This window comes from Canis lupus, chromosome 2 (genome assembly GCF_003254725.2).
Source record: "Canis lupus dingo isolate Sandy chromosome 2, ASM325472v2, whole genome shotgun sequence".
NCBI classification, from domain to species: Eukaryota; Metazoa; Chordata; class Mammalia; order Carnivora; family Canidae; genus Canis; species Canis lupus.
Window position 1 is genome coordinate 45,810,337 of NC_064244.1, and position 17,261 is coordinate 45,827,597.

At 41.6% G+C, this 17,261-nt stretch overlaps 1 protein-coding gene and 1 long non-coding RNA gene across 19 annotated transcripts in view; one reads left to right on the forward strand and one right to left on the reverse strand.

Moving 5' to 3' along the window:
- The window catches only part of PDE4D (phosphodiesterase 4D), a 1,438,885-nt gene that overhangs the window by 1,345,889 nt on the left and 75,735 nt on the right, over nt 1–17,261 (reverse strand). For 5 of the 18 annotated variants that reach the window (XM_025448317.3, XM_025448316.3, XM_049097715.1 and 2 more), the window contains exon 1: nt 9,020–9,171. The exons of 12 other annotated variants lie outside the window; for them this stretch is intronic. The gene's annotated coding sequence lies outside the window, so the exon portion shown is untranslated. Of the gene's footprint in view, nt 1–5,848; nt 6,081–9,019; nt 9,172–17,261 lie in introns of those variants that run through there. One more of the 18 variants, XM_049097696.1, reaches the window with a different exon arrangement.
- LOC112660645 (uncharacterized) lies at nt 9,381–12,190 on the forward strand. Its single transcript, XR_003137111.3, has 4 exons — nt 9,381–9,519; nt 10,546–10,646; nt 10,746–10,828; nt 11,963–12,190. It is a non-coding gene; the product is annotated as an uncharacterized LOC112660645 (long non-coding RNA).

Below are 17,261 nucleotides of genomic sequence, written 5' to 3' on the forward strand. Positions count from 1 at the left end.
ACTTACAGCCTCATACCCAGCCCAGGCAAAGTTTTAGTTCATGCCGAATACATTTTACGCTCTGTTCCATAAAAATATACATCTTTATATGAGAAAAAAAAATGGTCACGTTGAGAATATTATTAGAGAGAGAGTACTAAGTCCTCCTGTATGCTTCTTCTCATGTGCTCCTTCTATGAAGTGTCTTAGTTTCTTCCAAAATACCATAGATACAATACCATAGACTAAGAGGCTTAAACACAACAGAAATGTATTGCTCACAGTTCTGGAGGCTGGAAGTCTGAGATCAGGATGCTAGAATGGTCAGGCAAGGGCCTTCTTCCAGGATGCAGACTTTTCTTTGTATCCTCAAATGGTAGCAGGATCTGGAGAGCTCTTTAGGGTATCTTCTGTGAGGGCATTAACTCCATTCATTAGGGCTCTGTTTCAAGAGCTAATTACTGCAAAAGCCCCAAATCTTAATACTACCATATTGGTCATCAGGATTTTAACATATGGATTTGGGGAGGATCCAAACATTCAGCCTATAGCAAGTGGTAAGCAGAGCATGGATTCTTATCTCCCTTTCACAGGCAAGGAAACTGAGACTGGAGGCGGCAATGTGATTTCCTGAGGTTTCTCTTCTGTAAAGTGACTAAATTAGAATTCAAACCCAAGCTCAGAGTCCTTTCCTCTGCAGTATGATCTGGAATAATACAAGGCAGGAAAATTCAAAACATTTTCTTACAGAAAAGATAAAGATCAGAGCTATGTGTGTAAGATGAAGAGTAAAGGAAAGATAAGTACAGGTGGGAGACAAGACAATGAGGCATTTATATTTTTGTTGGACAATTGTGCAAGAAAAGCAGCCACTACCTGGAAACATTTCAACAATATTCTATAGACCACAACAGAAAGCTACATAATTTTACATCACGTTATTTACTGACAACAGGAGAAAAATAAAGAACAAAGTGAAGATTCCCATACAACTTTGCCTGGCAATCACACTTTCACCTCCTATTAATGCTCTAAATGTGCTATTGTGGGTTGTTTCTTTTTTATCCAACATAGGCTACTGCAGTTCATTCTTGTTTATCCAGAATATATTTAGGAGAAACAGTATTACAGGTAATTGAATATGCAGGTTAACAGAGACAGCATAGTAACATCTCATTTATTTTATACTCTCCCCAAAACTTTAATGCTCTAGAACAGGATTTAGCAACCCTTTTTTCTGTAAAAGGTCAGGTAGTGAATAGTTGAGCCTTCAGAGGCCATAGAGTCACCGTGGCAACTACCAAACTCTACCCCTGTGGTGCAAAAGCAGAAGACAATATATAAACTAGAGTGTGGCTGTGCTCCAATAAAACTTTATTTTAAAAAATCTAATATGGCCCACAGGCAGTACTTTACCAATCGCTGCTCTAAAACATAATCAAAAGGAAAAAAATGAACTCATGTCCTTATTTACTCTCCAGGGAGAACTAACACCCTAAGTGAAAGCCCATCTCCCATCTCATACACAATTTTTAAAAACCGGGCTATTTTTTGCTTATAATCTATAGCAAAAGAGAACTAGAAATTTCAAACCAGTGGTGCTAGCAAAGGCTAATTAATAGAGGGAAGTCCAAAAGCCTCTGGAACAGAAAGAGAGGAATGAAACAGCAGAGCGGACTGGACTAGCTAGGTTAGGGGCAAAACACTTTCCCTAAAACCCTTAATATCATTTTAATCATTTCAAGATCCTTTGACTCAGTATCCCTTACTTATGGCAAAGTTTCATTTCTGATGGTCATCATGATGATTCTGAATCCTAATGATGACTCTGAATCGCCAAAGGAAAAAATTCCACTTAATCACTTTAAGACCAAAGAAACACAGAGACATATGGGATCCCTTTAGAAAGACCCATCAAAATTGGCTATTAGAAGTTTAAAAACTGGATAAACAGTTATCTAGAATATTTATTTCATGAAACAATCAATTCCCCCCGATAATAATAAAAGGAAGACAAACATTTATAAAGCACTTACTACAAGTCATGCATCATTCCAATTGTTTTATGTATATTAATGTACTTAATGTACACAACAACCCAACCAGGCAGGTGCTATTACTACCCCATTTTTCAGATAAGGAAATTGAGGTACAGGCAGATCAACACAAGTAACACAGCTACAAAGTGTCCCAGAGAAGATCTGAACCCAGGCCGTCTGGCTCCAGACACTAGCTCCTTCTAAATTACTACACTATGCCAAGCCATTACTTTATAATCATATGGGGTGCCTTATTTCAAAGACCAGGAATATGATAAGATACATGTAAAATCTTTACCAAATATAGTATGATCTTCAGAATATAGTTTTAGTATATGTGCTGCCAAGCCAAGCACTGATCTTCAGAATTCAACGATTGAGATATGTCAGTGTTTTTCAATGCCTCGAAGTAAAAACTCTTTTTTTTTTTTCGAAGTAAAAACTCTTAAGTGTCTATTCTTTTTGTTCATTTCCGCCAAAATAAAAAGGGTGTTTGGATATTAGATTGAGGAGATTTTGTTCTTTTTTTCAATGTTGCATTTAAAGTTGTTTTTGGAATGAGACAGAACAATAAATAAGTAAATGGAATTATGGAAAAATTCTTTTTTCAGGACTCCTAGTTCAATCAGATAAATATGAAGATCTGAAATAATTTAGTCCTTCTATTTCTTAGGTCAAGATGTGAAGATTAAAACAGGTTTTTATTTGTCATCTTTATTTCTCAAATAGCTAAACTGTAAATTTGTTTTATATGGAAGGAAAGTCATTGGGTTGTTAAAATAACTGAGGTTACTACTGGCTTATCACCCAACAAAAATATTTGACCCTAATATATCCAGAGTAAAGGACTAAAATCAGCTTATGATGTTCTATTAAAAGAAAATTCAAAGTTTATGGAAAGGTTTTTTTCAATAGCAATGACATGAAAAATATTTCTGGTTACTAAATGGGCATCTGTGTTTTTTATTTGTGCCATAAATATTTTTGCTAATTTCTGGAAGTTCCAGAGTAGAGAGAAATCATTTAGCCTCTAGAAAACAAAGAGTTCTACAAACCAAGCCTATATTAGTTCCACCATTTGCTCAACTCCATGTAACAAAAGGTCTCCAAAAGCTATGCACTCTCTTCACAGTCCTTTTGCTCAATAACAAGTTAACATTTACTGTACAACTTATAAAATACTCAAGGAACTGGAAAGAATGGAAAAGTTTTGATCAGGCATTTTCTCTTTCTCCTTGTTGTTAGTTTTTCATCTTCTTCCCACTCTTTTCTAAAACTACAAAGTAAGGGATTCAAATACTTGACCCAGAAGAAGATGCTTTAGGTATGTAAGAAAAACATCCATTGCCCCTTTTTTCACTATAAAATTAAATAATTAAGTCAACAATATTTATAATCATAATTTTCATAAAACTATGTTTTAATCATGAACATAAGAGATTAAGAATCTAAAACTAGTCATATTCCTAATTTCTTCTAGATGGTAAAGATTATATTTTTTAAATTTAACTTTTGGTTAGTGGCTACAAGGGCTAGATTCTATGTGAACATATTAGACAATAGAAAGGAAAGCAAACAGAGGGAAGGGAAGAAAAGGGATAAAATGGAAACAAGAAAGAAAAAAAGAAGAAAAGTATGGTAGAAATCAGTTGGCTGATCACCAAACCAGCTTTCTATTTTTTTGTGGACAGAAATAGGACTGCACTCTCTAGCCAGGTGATGCCGTGTGACCAAAGTCTGGCCACAACAACGTGGGCAATGCTTTGTGAGTCTACCCCTCTGCCACAGCACAAGAAACTGGTGGTAATGAAAGCAGGGCTCTGAGAACACCACTCGAGTGAGAGGAATGTGCCCATCAAGAATACCCATTTTACCAAGTTGGTGCAGCTAATTTGGTAACAGTGAGCTCACGCAGCTAACTCCAGAAACAGTATGGAGTTCCCAAAAAAAGTTAAAAACAAAGCTACCGTATGATCCTGCAGTTCCACGTCTGAGGATATCCCCCAAAAGAAAGAACAGCAGGATGTTGAAGAAATAATTGTGCTCCCATGTTCATAGCAGCATTACTCATACAAGCCAAGACACGGAAACAACCTACACATTCTGGGTGGATGAATGGATAAAGAATGGGATATATAAATATATACTGGAATATTACTCATCCATAAAAAAAAAAAGAAGGAAATTTTGCCTGTAGTGACAACACAGATGAAACCTGAGGGCATTCTGCTAAGCCAAATGAGGCAGACAGGAAAAATCAAATACTATATGATCCCACTTACATGTGCAAATCACCAATGCTGAACTCATAGAAATACAGTAGAATGCTGGTTGCCAGGGGCCAAGGGGTGGGAGGGAAAGGAAAGATATTGGTCAAAGAGTATAAACTTCCAGTTGTAACATGAATAAGTTACAGGGATCTAAAGTAGACCATAGCAATCATAGTTAATGATACTGTATTACATTCTTGAAATTTGCTAAGAGCATAAATCTTAACTATTCTCAACCACAAAAAAAAAAAAATGTCACATGATGTAAACGTTAATACAAGGGCAGCAATCATTTTGCCACCTGTAAGTGTATCAGATAAACGTGTTGTACAGTATCACACGTCACTTATATTCCAACAAAGCCAGGGAGGGGATAAAAGAAGTCAAAAAACATTCTTTCATTATTACTTACATTATTAAAGCGTATGCTTATCCAGTCACCAAAAGCACAGGAAAGTCAAGACAATGATCCCAGCTAACAGTTTGCAAAGTACACTACCAATGAAATTCCTTCATTTCTAGGAAGTTCTCTAGTGGAATGCTGGGCAGGGAGCATGGGATAAGGGTGGGAGAAGACCCACTTCCATTCCTACTTGTTTCACTTACTGTGCTCTCTGTTCAATCTCCTCGAAAGCAAGAAAAAGATTTTATAGGTAATAGAGGTGCTTCAGGCTTCGTGATATTAAGAGCTAGGAAATAATCAAACACACCTCAACAGGGAGCTCACGCAGCTGACATGCAGGACACAGCTGTGGCCAACACCCCAAAAAGCAAGATCACCTTCCAAGGTAGAACTGTTTAAAAAAAAATCTGGGGTTTCAAACTGCCATCTGACTGTTCAGAATCATTCAGAAAGTCATTCTGACCATTCATTTTATTCCCGGGATAAGCAACACTTTAAGACCTACACGATCATTCCATTACTTCAATTTAATAAAGCGAGTCAAGGCAGGAATAAAAAGTCCCAGACTATCTGTCAGTCTGAATTTCCTAACTCACTTTTTCCTATGAGGAAACTACATCCCCTAGAACTTCATCATTAGCAATTCTAAGTGTACAGCGGGAAGGCTTGCTTCTCTCTCCTGGCTTAGTGCTGTATCTAGTGGAAGGAAAATCAGCACGCAAGCTCAAGCAACGAGAAAACCCATCCTGGCTGAGGCAAGCAGACACAGCTTAGAGAAAAGTCATCAAACAAATCAGTAAGAAAATCTGTCTGATGTTTTCCTTTTTTAAAAAATTGGTAATGTATACTTTTATTAATACGCTGACAACAATCGGTATCTTAAGCAACATTCTTATGTCGCTTAGAAGTTTACTGAAGATGTTCTCGCATCCAATGCCACGTCTGCCTGTCACCGCAACCCTTCTGGTATTTTTAAGACTCAGCTGACAGATAAGGACTGAGGCTCCCACAGCCTTTGTAACATTTCAAGGTTAAACAGTGAAGACTTTCCCAGCTTTAAAAAGTATTTCTCCAGCAGGCTGCATGACACAGGATAATACACGAAGAACTAAAACATTCTTCCACAAACACTTTTTCATCGTGCCGCTGATACTCACCACTACTGTAAAACACCAGGACGTACGTCATCGTTTTCATTTTACAGACATATAGATGGAGGCTTAGAAAAATTTAATGACCTGAGCATGAGCTCACCGACTGCGAGATTATCTCACCAAAGCCATTCGACCTCTCTTGAAATTGGGGGGACACATTCTTGCTAGTGACCCATGCAATGGGAAATTACATCACCTGCACACATTTTATCAGTGGAAATAACTGCTTCTAAAGGAAGGCTCCTCCTCTACCAATGGGTAGAGTTGAGCTCCAGGAGTGTTGTGCAGATCTAAGGCATTTAACTGTTTGTGGTGTGTCTGATGCAAGGGGGGCTGGGTCGGGGGGGGGGGCGGCGGTGCATTTGTTTTGCTCTGCTTCCTTTAAAATATAATCAAAGTGGCACTGCAACTCTTCAGAAAATGCCAATGAGGAATCATTAAATTCTTGGGCAAAATTAAGCAATGAGATTAGTCCTATATATACCGACTGGGGGAAAAAATGTCTTCGAGAATTTTCAGTTGTTCCAAAAGCAAAAATTCACCAAACGTGATGCTGGAGGATGTAATTCAATCAAGAAATTTTGTTTCAATTTGGATTTATGTCATTGCTTTAGTAGGTAGTGTTAATAGTTTCCAAGCGCCAGTGTTTATTCATGAACACTTTGCAAATCATAACGTAATGCATTCCTTTTTGGATACATCTTTTGTCAAATCCATCTGTCTATGGCAGATATGCAAAGTTTCACAGAGCCTTATCTGTAAAAGAACTTCCACGGTCAGACAAAAATGGCTTTAGAAAATTAAGAGGAGTGAAGACAAGGATAGGCTACTGTTGTACTGGGGATATGTCCTTTTTTCTCAACGCCTTGTTCACAGCCCTGTGTCCACTGGGCACCTGGCAACCTTCTACTCTCACTTTTCTTAATATCTGACCCTCTCCCAAGAGGGAGATGGGAGCCTGGCATCTCCGGAAGAGCCAAAGAGATGAGAAGTCCTCCAGAAAGTACCAATGCAAGATGTCAATTCTCCTAGTAGACACACAGCACTAGTTCCCTGAGCCCTCAACACGCGCTCTAAATACCTTCTGAACTGCAAAGGTAGCTTATTCAAGATGGATAATTAAGCATCCATTTTTATTTGATTCATCTTAAGAGCCTGAGCAGGTTAATATAAAGAATGAAGGCAAGGAAAGATGGGAGGGACCCTACCACAAGAAGGGGCGTCAGTTTGGAAGGTCAGACAAACCAGCTTCCACCTCCACTACTTTGTAGTCTGGATGGGACCCAAACCACCCTGAGGGATGAGATTACATTCTTTTAATAGATGCATCACTTTCTTCTACTAATACAGTTGGCTAGGAATTTAGAACAACGAGCGAATCAACTATTAGTATTAGTGTCTATGGCTGTGGAAACTCAATAAATGAACTTGCTATTCCAACTCAATAAAGAAACTCATACTGTGTCTTCATAATGTAAATGTCTTTCTCAAAGAATATATTAGAACTGCTTTTACTTAAAACTGTTTTACATACATACATTTGGTTGATACAAAAAAGGAAACTAGGTTGATAATTTTTCTTTCCTTCTACGAGCCTCACCCACCGGTGTGACCTCAGAGCTTAAATTGCAGCAGGTGAAAATATTTTTAACAAAATTCTGTGTCTCCAGTATGGTCTAAACATATTATTTTTGCAAAAAACACAACTAATATTCCTCCCTTACCAGCTAACCCATGTCAGTCATTTAAATAGCTACAACCAAAAATAAATTGCTCTTGAGCATACAAATAATATTTTTATAGGAATTGGCAAGTTATTACTACAGCAATTTTAAGGGTTTTTTTTGCCACAAGAATCCATGATTTTTAAAAAGTGTTCAAATTTGAGGTTTATACATATGACAAATATCCACATTTGTATCTGTAAGTCTAAAGAGGGAAAAATTAGTCAAAAAAACAAACTAGAAAACAAACCCCAAATGATCAATTACCGAGTTTTGCGCTATATTGAGAAAAAGTATAAAAACTATTGGAAAGGAAGAAAAATTATGTCGAAGTACTAACTTCATAGGCAAAAGCCCTTTTTAAGGAAAGGCTGGGAAAATCAGTAATGATTTCAAAGTAAAAAGTAAACTACCTATACCAACCGGTCTATACTCAGCACTAACTCCAGGTTAACTACCGAGTATTATTAACTCAGTATTAACTACAGAGCGTGCTATGAAAAGTAACACAGTGCTGATGTTTTCTAGTTTCTCATTTCAATCCGCTCCAGGTTTACCTTAAACCTTGTCAGCAAGAGTCACCCTTGCCCCCCCCAACCCTGCTACCCCACCCACCCATCCCCCACCTCCCATCCACCCCCCCCCACCCCCCCCCCTGCAATTATACAAACCTAACAAAGGCTTCCCTGGGATAACTTGATCTGCTTCAACCACAAATTCCAATCCACATACTTTCTTCTGTTATGGTTATGTCTGTGTGTATTTAATGTACTTGTGTTAAGGCTTTTAAAAACAAGCCAGTGATTTCTCATTCCCCTCTCCACCACAGAAACAGCACCACTGAGGAGCTTTTCTGTCCATGTAAAAAATGTTCTAGTTACCCACAGATTAGTCTTAAATCAGCTTCAGAGGACAGTGAAGCAAGCTCGTACAGCCACAATGGTACACTGCTCCTTCCTCTGTGCTCGGACTGCTGGGTCCCCAAGGGGCTGGGTCCCCAAGGGGCTGCTCCCTCGCGGTTTTGGACAAAGTGGGGGCGGGAAACCTTGCAACTTGCAGGACTCCAGCAGTTTCCTCTCAGCCGGGGCTTTGACACCAGGAGCCTGTCTTAACCTGCTCCTGTTGGACCTTTATCACCTCACTGACCCCATAAAGCCAACAGGGCTGGCAAATGCACTCAACAGCCTCCCAGAAACAGCAGCTTGCCCGTGACCCCGTGGCACCAAGCTCCAATAACCCTGCCGGGCCTTCCAAGCAAGCTTCAAGAGTCGTTGCCCTGAACTTGATACATAGAGCACAGCACCTCGAAAATGAATCATCTGTTAAGTCAGTATTTTCTAATTGCAATCACTCTCCCTCTCAAGGCATGTAATTAATTTACTGAGGTGTTTTTTTTTTTTTTTTAAAAAAAAAAAGAGAGAGAGAGAGAGAGAGAGTCAGGATTACTCACACAGTCTTGAAGATGCAATGCCAGCTATTTAGGACAGACACATCCAAGGCCGTGTGAGAACTCAGTTAGGACTACATATGCGTTAACGCAGGAACTGGCAGGCCTCTGGGCTACGGCAACTATAGGACTCGTGCTTCTTGTACACGGGGCTATAATTTATGAAACGGAGCCCCAGATCCAGCCAATCATTTAGCTCCTCATAACAAGTCTGACTGGCTCTGGAAAGCTGAAAGGGCTGCGCTAGAGCAACAAGGATGAGATAGTCCACACAATCGTCGGCTTCTCCGGAATCACTTGGCCCTGCGAGGCCAGAGAAAAATCACAGCTTCGCTGTCACAGGGAAGGAGGGCAGATGACCCGGAAAAACGTGACTGGATCTGGAGCGAGAGCTTTCTCGTCTGGCTTGGCAATCCCACCCGTGCCTGCCTCAGAAGACGAAGCTGCACCCCCGCCCCCCCTGCCCAGAAATCTAAAGGACAGCTACGGCAGCAAAACCTGAGGTAACTTCCCCTTTTGATTTTTAGGAGGAGGAATGCGGAGTCAAAATTATATACATGAAGTCACTTGGGCAACAAGGGGTGCTCCATTGCATTCCCCCTTTGTCCACTCCCTGTATGATCATTTGCTGCTAAGCATGCATAGGGGAGGCTCCATGTACCTGAAACGCACTTGAAACCACAATGCTCTTTTGTGGAGGGAGAGAGATCATTTTCCAGAACAGTTTTAGAGCTACCTTTTCACACGGGCAGCTCTCACCACCCCCACCCCCACCCCCAAACAAAAATAAAGGATGCTGAGGCAGGGAGTAGAGGACAGGCATTTCCTGACCACCATAAAATGCCTTTCATGTCTCAGAGGAAATAAGTAGGCTCAGAGAGGAAAATTGGGAAGCTAGGTTACTGCTCAGCTCCTCTGGCCCTTGGCACTGAGGCCACATGAGAATGTACCAGAATGTAGGGCGGTGGGACTGAGGGGGCCAGGAATGGCATGGAACAGAGCTGACAGGCCTCCCGGGGGCCCTGTTGTTCCCTCGGTGATGCTCTCCTTAGCACCTCTTACATTTTGAGGTGTTAATCAGAGCAACTACTTGTTATACTGAACTTCTACAGGTGCAGTCATCAAAGGATCTGTGGGAAACATTTCTGAAGTGACTAAAATAGAAAAGGAGAAAAAAAAGAGGAAGAATTGACATTCCACATAATCCAAACACCACACCCTGAGATACTTGACATATTTTACCTAATGACAAATGCTTCCGAATCTTCAGCACCTCACGTGTCTTCAGCAAATTGTGTTTCAAGTATACCATCAGCAACAACAACTAAAGCTTTGTAACACACTTTTAAAAAACAAACTCAATCGTTAGGCTCTCCAAGCGACAACAGAATCTTTACAATATTCAAATCATGTCAGCCTTACGTGTTCCCAGAGGGAGACGTGGGGAAGGGAGACTCACTTTGTTTAGTGATAAAAATATAAACAGCAGGAACAGAAGAGATGTTTATGCACTTTTTTGTTTGGTGCAGGTTATTGGCTGAATTCAACGTGAGATTTGATGCCAAGAAGGAAAGCATACCAGTACACAGAAAACAGAAAAAGTCTTCCATTGGCAATTCCCACCCCCAAGGTTTGGTCTTTGAATTTTCCGATTTGTGACTAGCCAGGGAAGAAAATTTCTCCTCTGTGCAAATTTTTTTTTTTTAATTGAACTTTGTTTATTTGACAGCACTGTTGCCTGCCATGACTAGGGGAGAACCGAAATTTCTCAGGAAGTGTATTTGCCGAACCTGTTGTTCCCTTTACTGCAAGGTAACATGGGTTGCCTAGCCTAACGTGGCAAGCAGGCCCTTAAGTTAATATGGTCACTGAATCCTCACCACACAGAACACCCTTTATAAATTTCCATGAAAATCCCCTCCAAACCCCACATCCAGATCTCCATTTGTCAACAGATAAGGCCAGGAATACAAATAAACTGAGGCCCCTACGTCATTTCACACGTATTCATCCATAGGGAGACTTCACCTCCAGCAACTTTGAACACACCCCCTTCACCACCCAACACAGTGGCCAACAAACACCCAGCAAGTCCCTGAGCTGGAGGCTTTCACAGCTTCTGTACATTCTCTGTGTCAACAGATTCCTAAGTTACTGACTGACCCCCCAGCTCCCTGCCCCTTACAAACACTAAGCATTCTGTTTGACTCAACTTCAAGGTGTTTATCTGTTAATAGGTAATATTCGCCCCCCCAAAAAAACTCATGATGAGGCTTTCTGCAAGACCAGCACTGCCATCCCCTCCCAAACCTTTAATAAACTGTGGTAGCCCAAAACACTGTCACTTCTACTTGGCAACGTTGGGGGGATTTAGATACTTACCTAGCTGCAGACATCACATAGCAGAGAAACTCTTACGCTGTAACAAAGCATGCAAACTATGCTTCTCAATCATCAGGGTTCCTATCAGTAGGTTCTGGCTAGGGACACTATCTTCTGTTATCATCTCCAATTAGTGGTGGCTAGGCCATCAGGCACTGTCTAAGAAGTCCATGTTACACAAGGGTCCCCCAAACAGCTGAATTCAGTTCTTCCTCATTTCCTTGATCACAGCCTCAGAGACAAGAATTAAGATGATCCCGATAAAAGAAAAAAATAGCTCAGGAATGCAAACCTTTTTCTGACCCGAGAACTGTCAGCAAATCTCTAATATCAGAACAGCTATGGTTGACTGAGAAGCATCCCTCAACCTGGGCCAAGAACCATTTCTACTTCCATAAGCTAATTTGTCTGGCCCCGTGGTTTATGTGGCCAAAGGAGTCACTCATGAGCTAACTCTAAGAAACACTCAGATCCACCGTGTTAGTATATCAAACCAGTTCAGAGTGACAGGGTATTAACCCACTCCAGGTCATGTGGATAAAAAAAGCTCTGTTCTTTTCACAGTGTCGGACTCCACCTCAAGCTACCTGAGATCTTGGGACCAGTTTGCTTGCTGATAGGCAACTGCCAATACTTCACACGCTGACACTTTAGGGCCCGCATCTTGGGATGTCAACTCAAGGAATGGTTGCTTAGAAAAGTGGCTGCAAAAGGCTTGTCCCACTTTAACAAAGCCAAAAATAAAATTTATATTTAAAAATAAAATAAAATAAGATTTACATTTAAATAAAAGGGCAGGGGTACTAGAAACCTAAGTTTGTGGTTATCACAGAATGAAGTTCATGTTCTTGGTTCAAACAACATTAACACTTTATCTGGGCACATAGATCTCAAATTCAAATTTGCTCTTGGCACATGGGAATTTTTGGTTAGTGGCTTTTGTTGTTGTTTTAAAAGACAGGATGGAGCCTACATCTTCTTTTAAGATTTTATTTATTTATTCATGAGAGACAGAGAGAGAGGCAGAGACATAGGCAGAGGGAAAGAAGCAGGTTCCCCACGGGGAGCCTGATGCAGGACTCGATCCCAGAACCCCAGGATCACAACTGGAGCCGAAGGCAGATGCTCAACCACTGAGCCACTCAGATGCCCTGGAGCCTACATTTTGGGGGTTTTTAAATTCATCTTCTCAGAACACGAATGTATGGGCACATATACATAAGATACATGACAAGATTCTAAAAACATATTACACTTCAAAGTAACATAAGCCAACAACTTTGCACTCCTACATGCTCAAAATCCATCTTCTAGGTAACAATATCTCAAAAGAAGGGTCAATTTTTCTATGGTCGAAGTTTCTCAAACTCCACACGATACGACATATACAAAAAGAATGGCAATTGCTTACATTTAGTAAGAGGAAAATGTGCATTCCTAATATGTGATACTAAAATCACCTCCTTGTTTCAGGCTATGTGTGAGTATTGTTAACATGGAGGGTCACAGCACAGACTCTGAGCCGGGCCGCTTGGTTTCAAATACCAGTTCTGACCCTTAACTGGGACCCTGGGCAAGTTACCTAACCGAGGTGTATGTCTCGGTTTCCTCAGATGTAAAATGGTACCACACACAGTCACTACCTCCTGGGGCTGGGATGAAGATTCAACAGACAATGCATGCTGAGAACCAAGCCTCTTACACGGTGAGTGTTCATTACAATAAATGTACACAATAGCCGACGTGGGGTGGATTACTCAACAGCTAGATATGCTGAAATATATCTCCTAACATCACATAGCTCGTTACAGGTAATATTTATAAATAAGATTTTTGTCTTCAGGCCTGCGAGATAACAACTCAAGGGGCCATGTCAGTCGCTGCAACTGTCAGTGTTTTGCCTGGTGACCACCTGACCCTTTCAACCTGGCCCTGCCTTCAGATTGTCACGCCAGGACGCTAACCTAAGAAATGACACAGAAAGGAGTAACTGTAGCAGACATGATTCATAGGAGAGTTGGTACAAAGTTCAGGCTAGTTTAAAGATTCCCACATGAAGGCAAAAATATAATGGAAGCCATTAATCTTCAGTCATGGTACCTTAACAAAAAAGATATGAAGGAAGGAAAAAAGAGAGTTACCTATCACGAACAGCTGTGCTGATTATCCTACTACATGAACCATGGCTAGGATTCATGCTGACTTCTCAGCTTAAATATGAGAGAGCATTGAAGCTAATTATCTCCTTTCCTGCCTGCGATGGGAGATTTCTCAGAGCAGGAGGATATTAACTGTGAGTTCAACATGCTCGTGAAGAAGGTGCAGAGGGGAAAAAAAAAAAACAGAGTTGACTTGGTGAGGAAGAGTCACCCTAGGGAAGGACTGTGTACCTTTAAACTCAATGATTCATTCATTCATGCATGCATGAGTGGTCTTGCCCCTTACCCCCTCTCACTGCCATATAACCATACTACCACCACCACCACCACCAGCTACATCTAACCACTTACAGTTCCAGAGGGAGCACATACTGTACCCCTCCATCTGCGTGCCCTTCCCCTCACACCCCCACCTCCTTTCCTGAGAGCCTCTTTCTACCCATCTCCTCTCCATAGGAGGTGGTTATTGCCTATTGAGTATATTAATTGATCAGTACCACTAACCACATGAATTAGCACTAAAGGACCAAGAAGCAGTAGAGAAGCTGGGGAACATTTTCATTTTAACATAAATTGCTCTAAGAATGAAATTTGGGGCACTTTATGCAAAATCCAAAATGAAATCAAGTACTGAGGCTTAATAGCCCCACAACTTCTTTGGTGACATTAGAGAATCATCTCCAGTCCTTCCTAACAAGTTGATAAAACTCAGAGAGGGTGCCTGGGTGGCTCAGTCAACTGAGTGTCCACTCTGAGTTGCAGCCCGGGGCATGATCTCAGGGTGGTGAGATGGAGCCCCCCTCATCAGGCTCTGAGTTCAACAGGGTGTTTGCTTAAAATTCTCTCCCTTTGTCCCCACCCCCCCACTTGCACTTGTGTGTGTGCTCTCTCTCTCTCAAATAAATAAATCAAAAGAAACAAACAAACTCAAAGAAGCTCCCGTGGTTGCTAGAAATGACTGCGTTAAGTGAAAGCTTTGTGTAGTAGGCTGAAGTTGAATGAGCTAAGTCTCAATTATTCTAATTATTTGTTCCTGGCAGAGGACTATAAAGTCCAGGGGTCTCAGAATCAGAGGTGGGGGGATCACCTCCCCCTGCCCCCTCTGCTGATTTAGCTAGAGTCAGACATGAAGTCTCTCCCTAGGCCCACTTGTGCTCTAAGGCCTTGTTACGTGGGGCATTGCTGCAGTTCAGGCTGGTGACCGAAGGGACAAGTCACTAGACATTCAACAAAGAAAAGGAGGATGGGAGGGGCTATAGAATCGTAGCAAATGGTGTGCTGGAGGGTAGCCTCCAGGATCATGACACAGGTCCAGTTTGTCTCTAGGCCCTCTCCCACTTCATCTCCATCCCCTCCTTCCCACCAAGAAACGTTTGCCTAATCTCCCTGGCTCCCTCCACCAAAGTGGCCCACAAAGGAACCTGACCTCCTCTGCTCCCATCAAAAAAATTGTGTTGTGTGCCAACCTCAGAGCAGCCAGAGTAAAACAGTTGGTGCCAGTATGGTTAAATGTTTCTTCTATCTTCCAAGTGGCACTCTGTTTTAGTAAGGGCTTTCTAGAAATAAAGCTGAGAACCCAAGAAACGCCATTGGACATTTCGGGCCCCTTGGAGCAAGACAGTAAAGGCATGTAGGAGGCAGACAGGGCTTTCTGGGCCCTGGGAACCCCACGAGCGCATCCAATGCCTTCTCCTCTCAAGAGTGGCCAGCCCTACATGCAGCGATCTGGGCCAAGGGGAATGCCAAGTTTTCACTCCTCCATGCAATGCCACCACTTGGCATTGGAGACTGCACAATCTGCCCAGCCACTCATGCCAGCCCTGCCTCTAAGGTCTCTGAGCCTTCCCTCACTATATCCAGAGCACAGGCCACCATCCACTCAGAAAGGACTTCTCACTTACTTAACCTTCCCAAAATAGAGGTAAATAATCAGTGTGTCAAAAGGAGTTTGGCTCCGGAGACATCTTTGTGATCACCAGAAACTAAAAGAGGCATAGGCTGCTCCATGTCTCCCAGTCCAGAAAAAAAAAATTTCTCTTTTTGGCCGTAAGAACTTAAGCACAGAAATAGGGTGCAGACTGGAAGAAGAGCAGACTGCACTTGAGTCCCATGTGCATTATAAAATAATTCAGTGGCTCACGAATTTCATGTGCTCGGGATTATAGAAGGTGTATGTTTGCACTGGCGGACCCCTGACTCCCACCACAAGATGCTCATCCTGTAGGTCTAGAGTGGATCCTAGAAACCTGCATTCTTATTGGCATCTTTGAGGCTTGCAAAGCCGGGTGTTCACAGATTGCTCACCAAGAAACATGCACGGCAAACCTCTTAAGACAAAGCCCAGAACGTTGCTCCTGCTCATCACTTGCTTCCTATAACTCTTAATAATCAGAATTGATTCCAACTTTACATGCTCGACTTGGACTTGACCTTTAGCTAAATGAATATAGCACATGGGGATGGCAGTGTGGTTACAAGCCAGGGGCTGGTTTCATACAAAGAAGGAAAGAGAAATTAAGAGAGAGAGAGCCTAATGTGCATCCTTCCAAAGATCTGTTAGCCACTGATGAGACCTCTTGAGCCCCAAATACCACCCCCCTCATTCCATAGTATCTACAGCTCTGACAAGATAACACGGAAGAATCTGGAACAACTACCTATGGATCAGAAGTTCCCAAAGTAAAAACACTCACAATATTGGCACTTCCATTTTTCTGCCTCAGACACGGGATACAGGGTTATTTGTTTTGGAGGACAAAGCAGGTCCCAGGTAAACAGGAGTTTTTAAATGGTTGAGTCTACAAACTTTAGCACGATAGAAAAGCAAATCTCAAACCTGATTGGCTGGTGTGTTCTGTGAGTCTTGGCTCTTTTCCTCTACTGTTGATGCAGGCCCTCCACAGGCGGCTGGAGCTAACTGTGTCTATTTACACTTGAAATCACTCCTCACAATAAATAGGACCGTCCTTCAGGAAATCTTCTGTTTGGTTTGCATGCTCCCAAGGATAGGACAAAGCTCTCTTGTTGAAGAGCATAAATAACAAAAGCTTTGTTCTTCCCAAACCAAGAGGGAAACTAGATCTATCCAAAATCACTTGGTCTTTAACTGCGTAAGGATGACAAGAATGAAATATTATTTTAGGCTGTCCAACAGCATCACTCAGGCTCCTCTCCTGGCTTCAGAAAACAATGACTCAGTATGGCCTTTTTCTGACAGGAAAACACTCTTCCAGAGATTTGGAACCAGGGCTCTTTTTGCATTTAAACTAATGGAAGCAAGGCACCTGGTGCGTCGGTGGTTGAACGTCTCTTTGGCTCAGGTCGTGATCCCGGAGTCCTGGGATCAAGTCCGGCATCCGGCTTCCCAGAAGGAACCTGGTTCTCCCTCTGCCTATGTCTCTGCCTCTATCTCTCATGAATAAATAAACTAAAAAATAAATTAAAAAATAAACAAGCCAGTGGAAGCTATTCAAAGCCCACTTAGCTTTCCACAGGCAGAGGAACCCAGCTGTTTGTACTCATAGAATGAAAGTAAAATAGGAACCATAAAAGGAAAAAATATATATTTTTCTTACTCCATCCCAGGTGCTTGACATGTATTTTATTGCTTTATTCCTTCAGCAACTTCTTGGAGGTTGGTGTTAGCCCCCCTTTTACCCAGAGTAAGAGAAGTTAAATAAATTTCTCTAAGGACACAGAGTTGA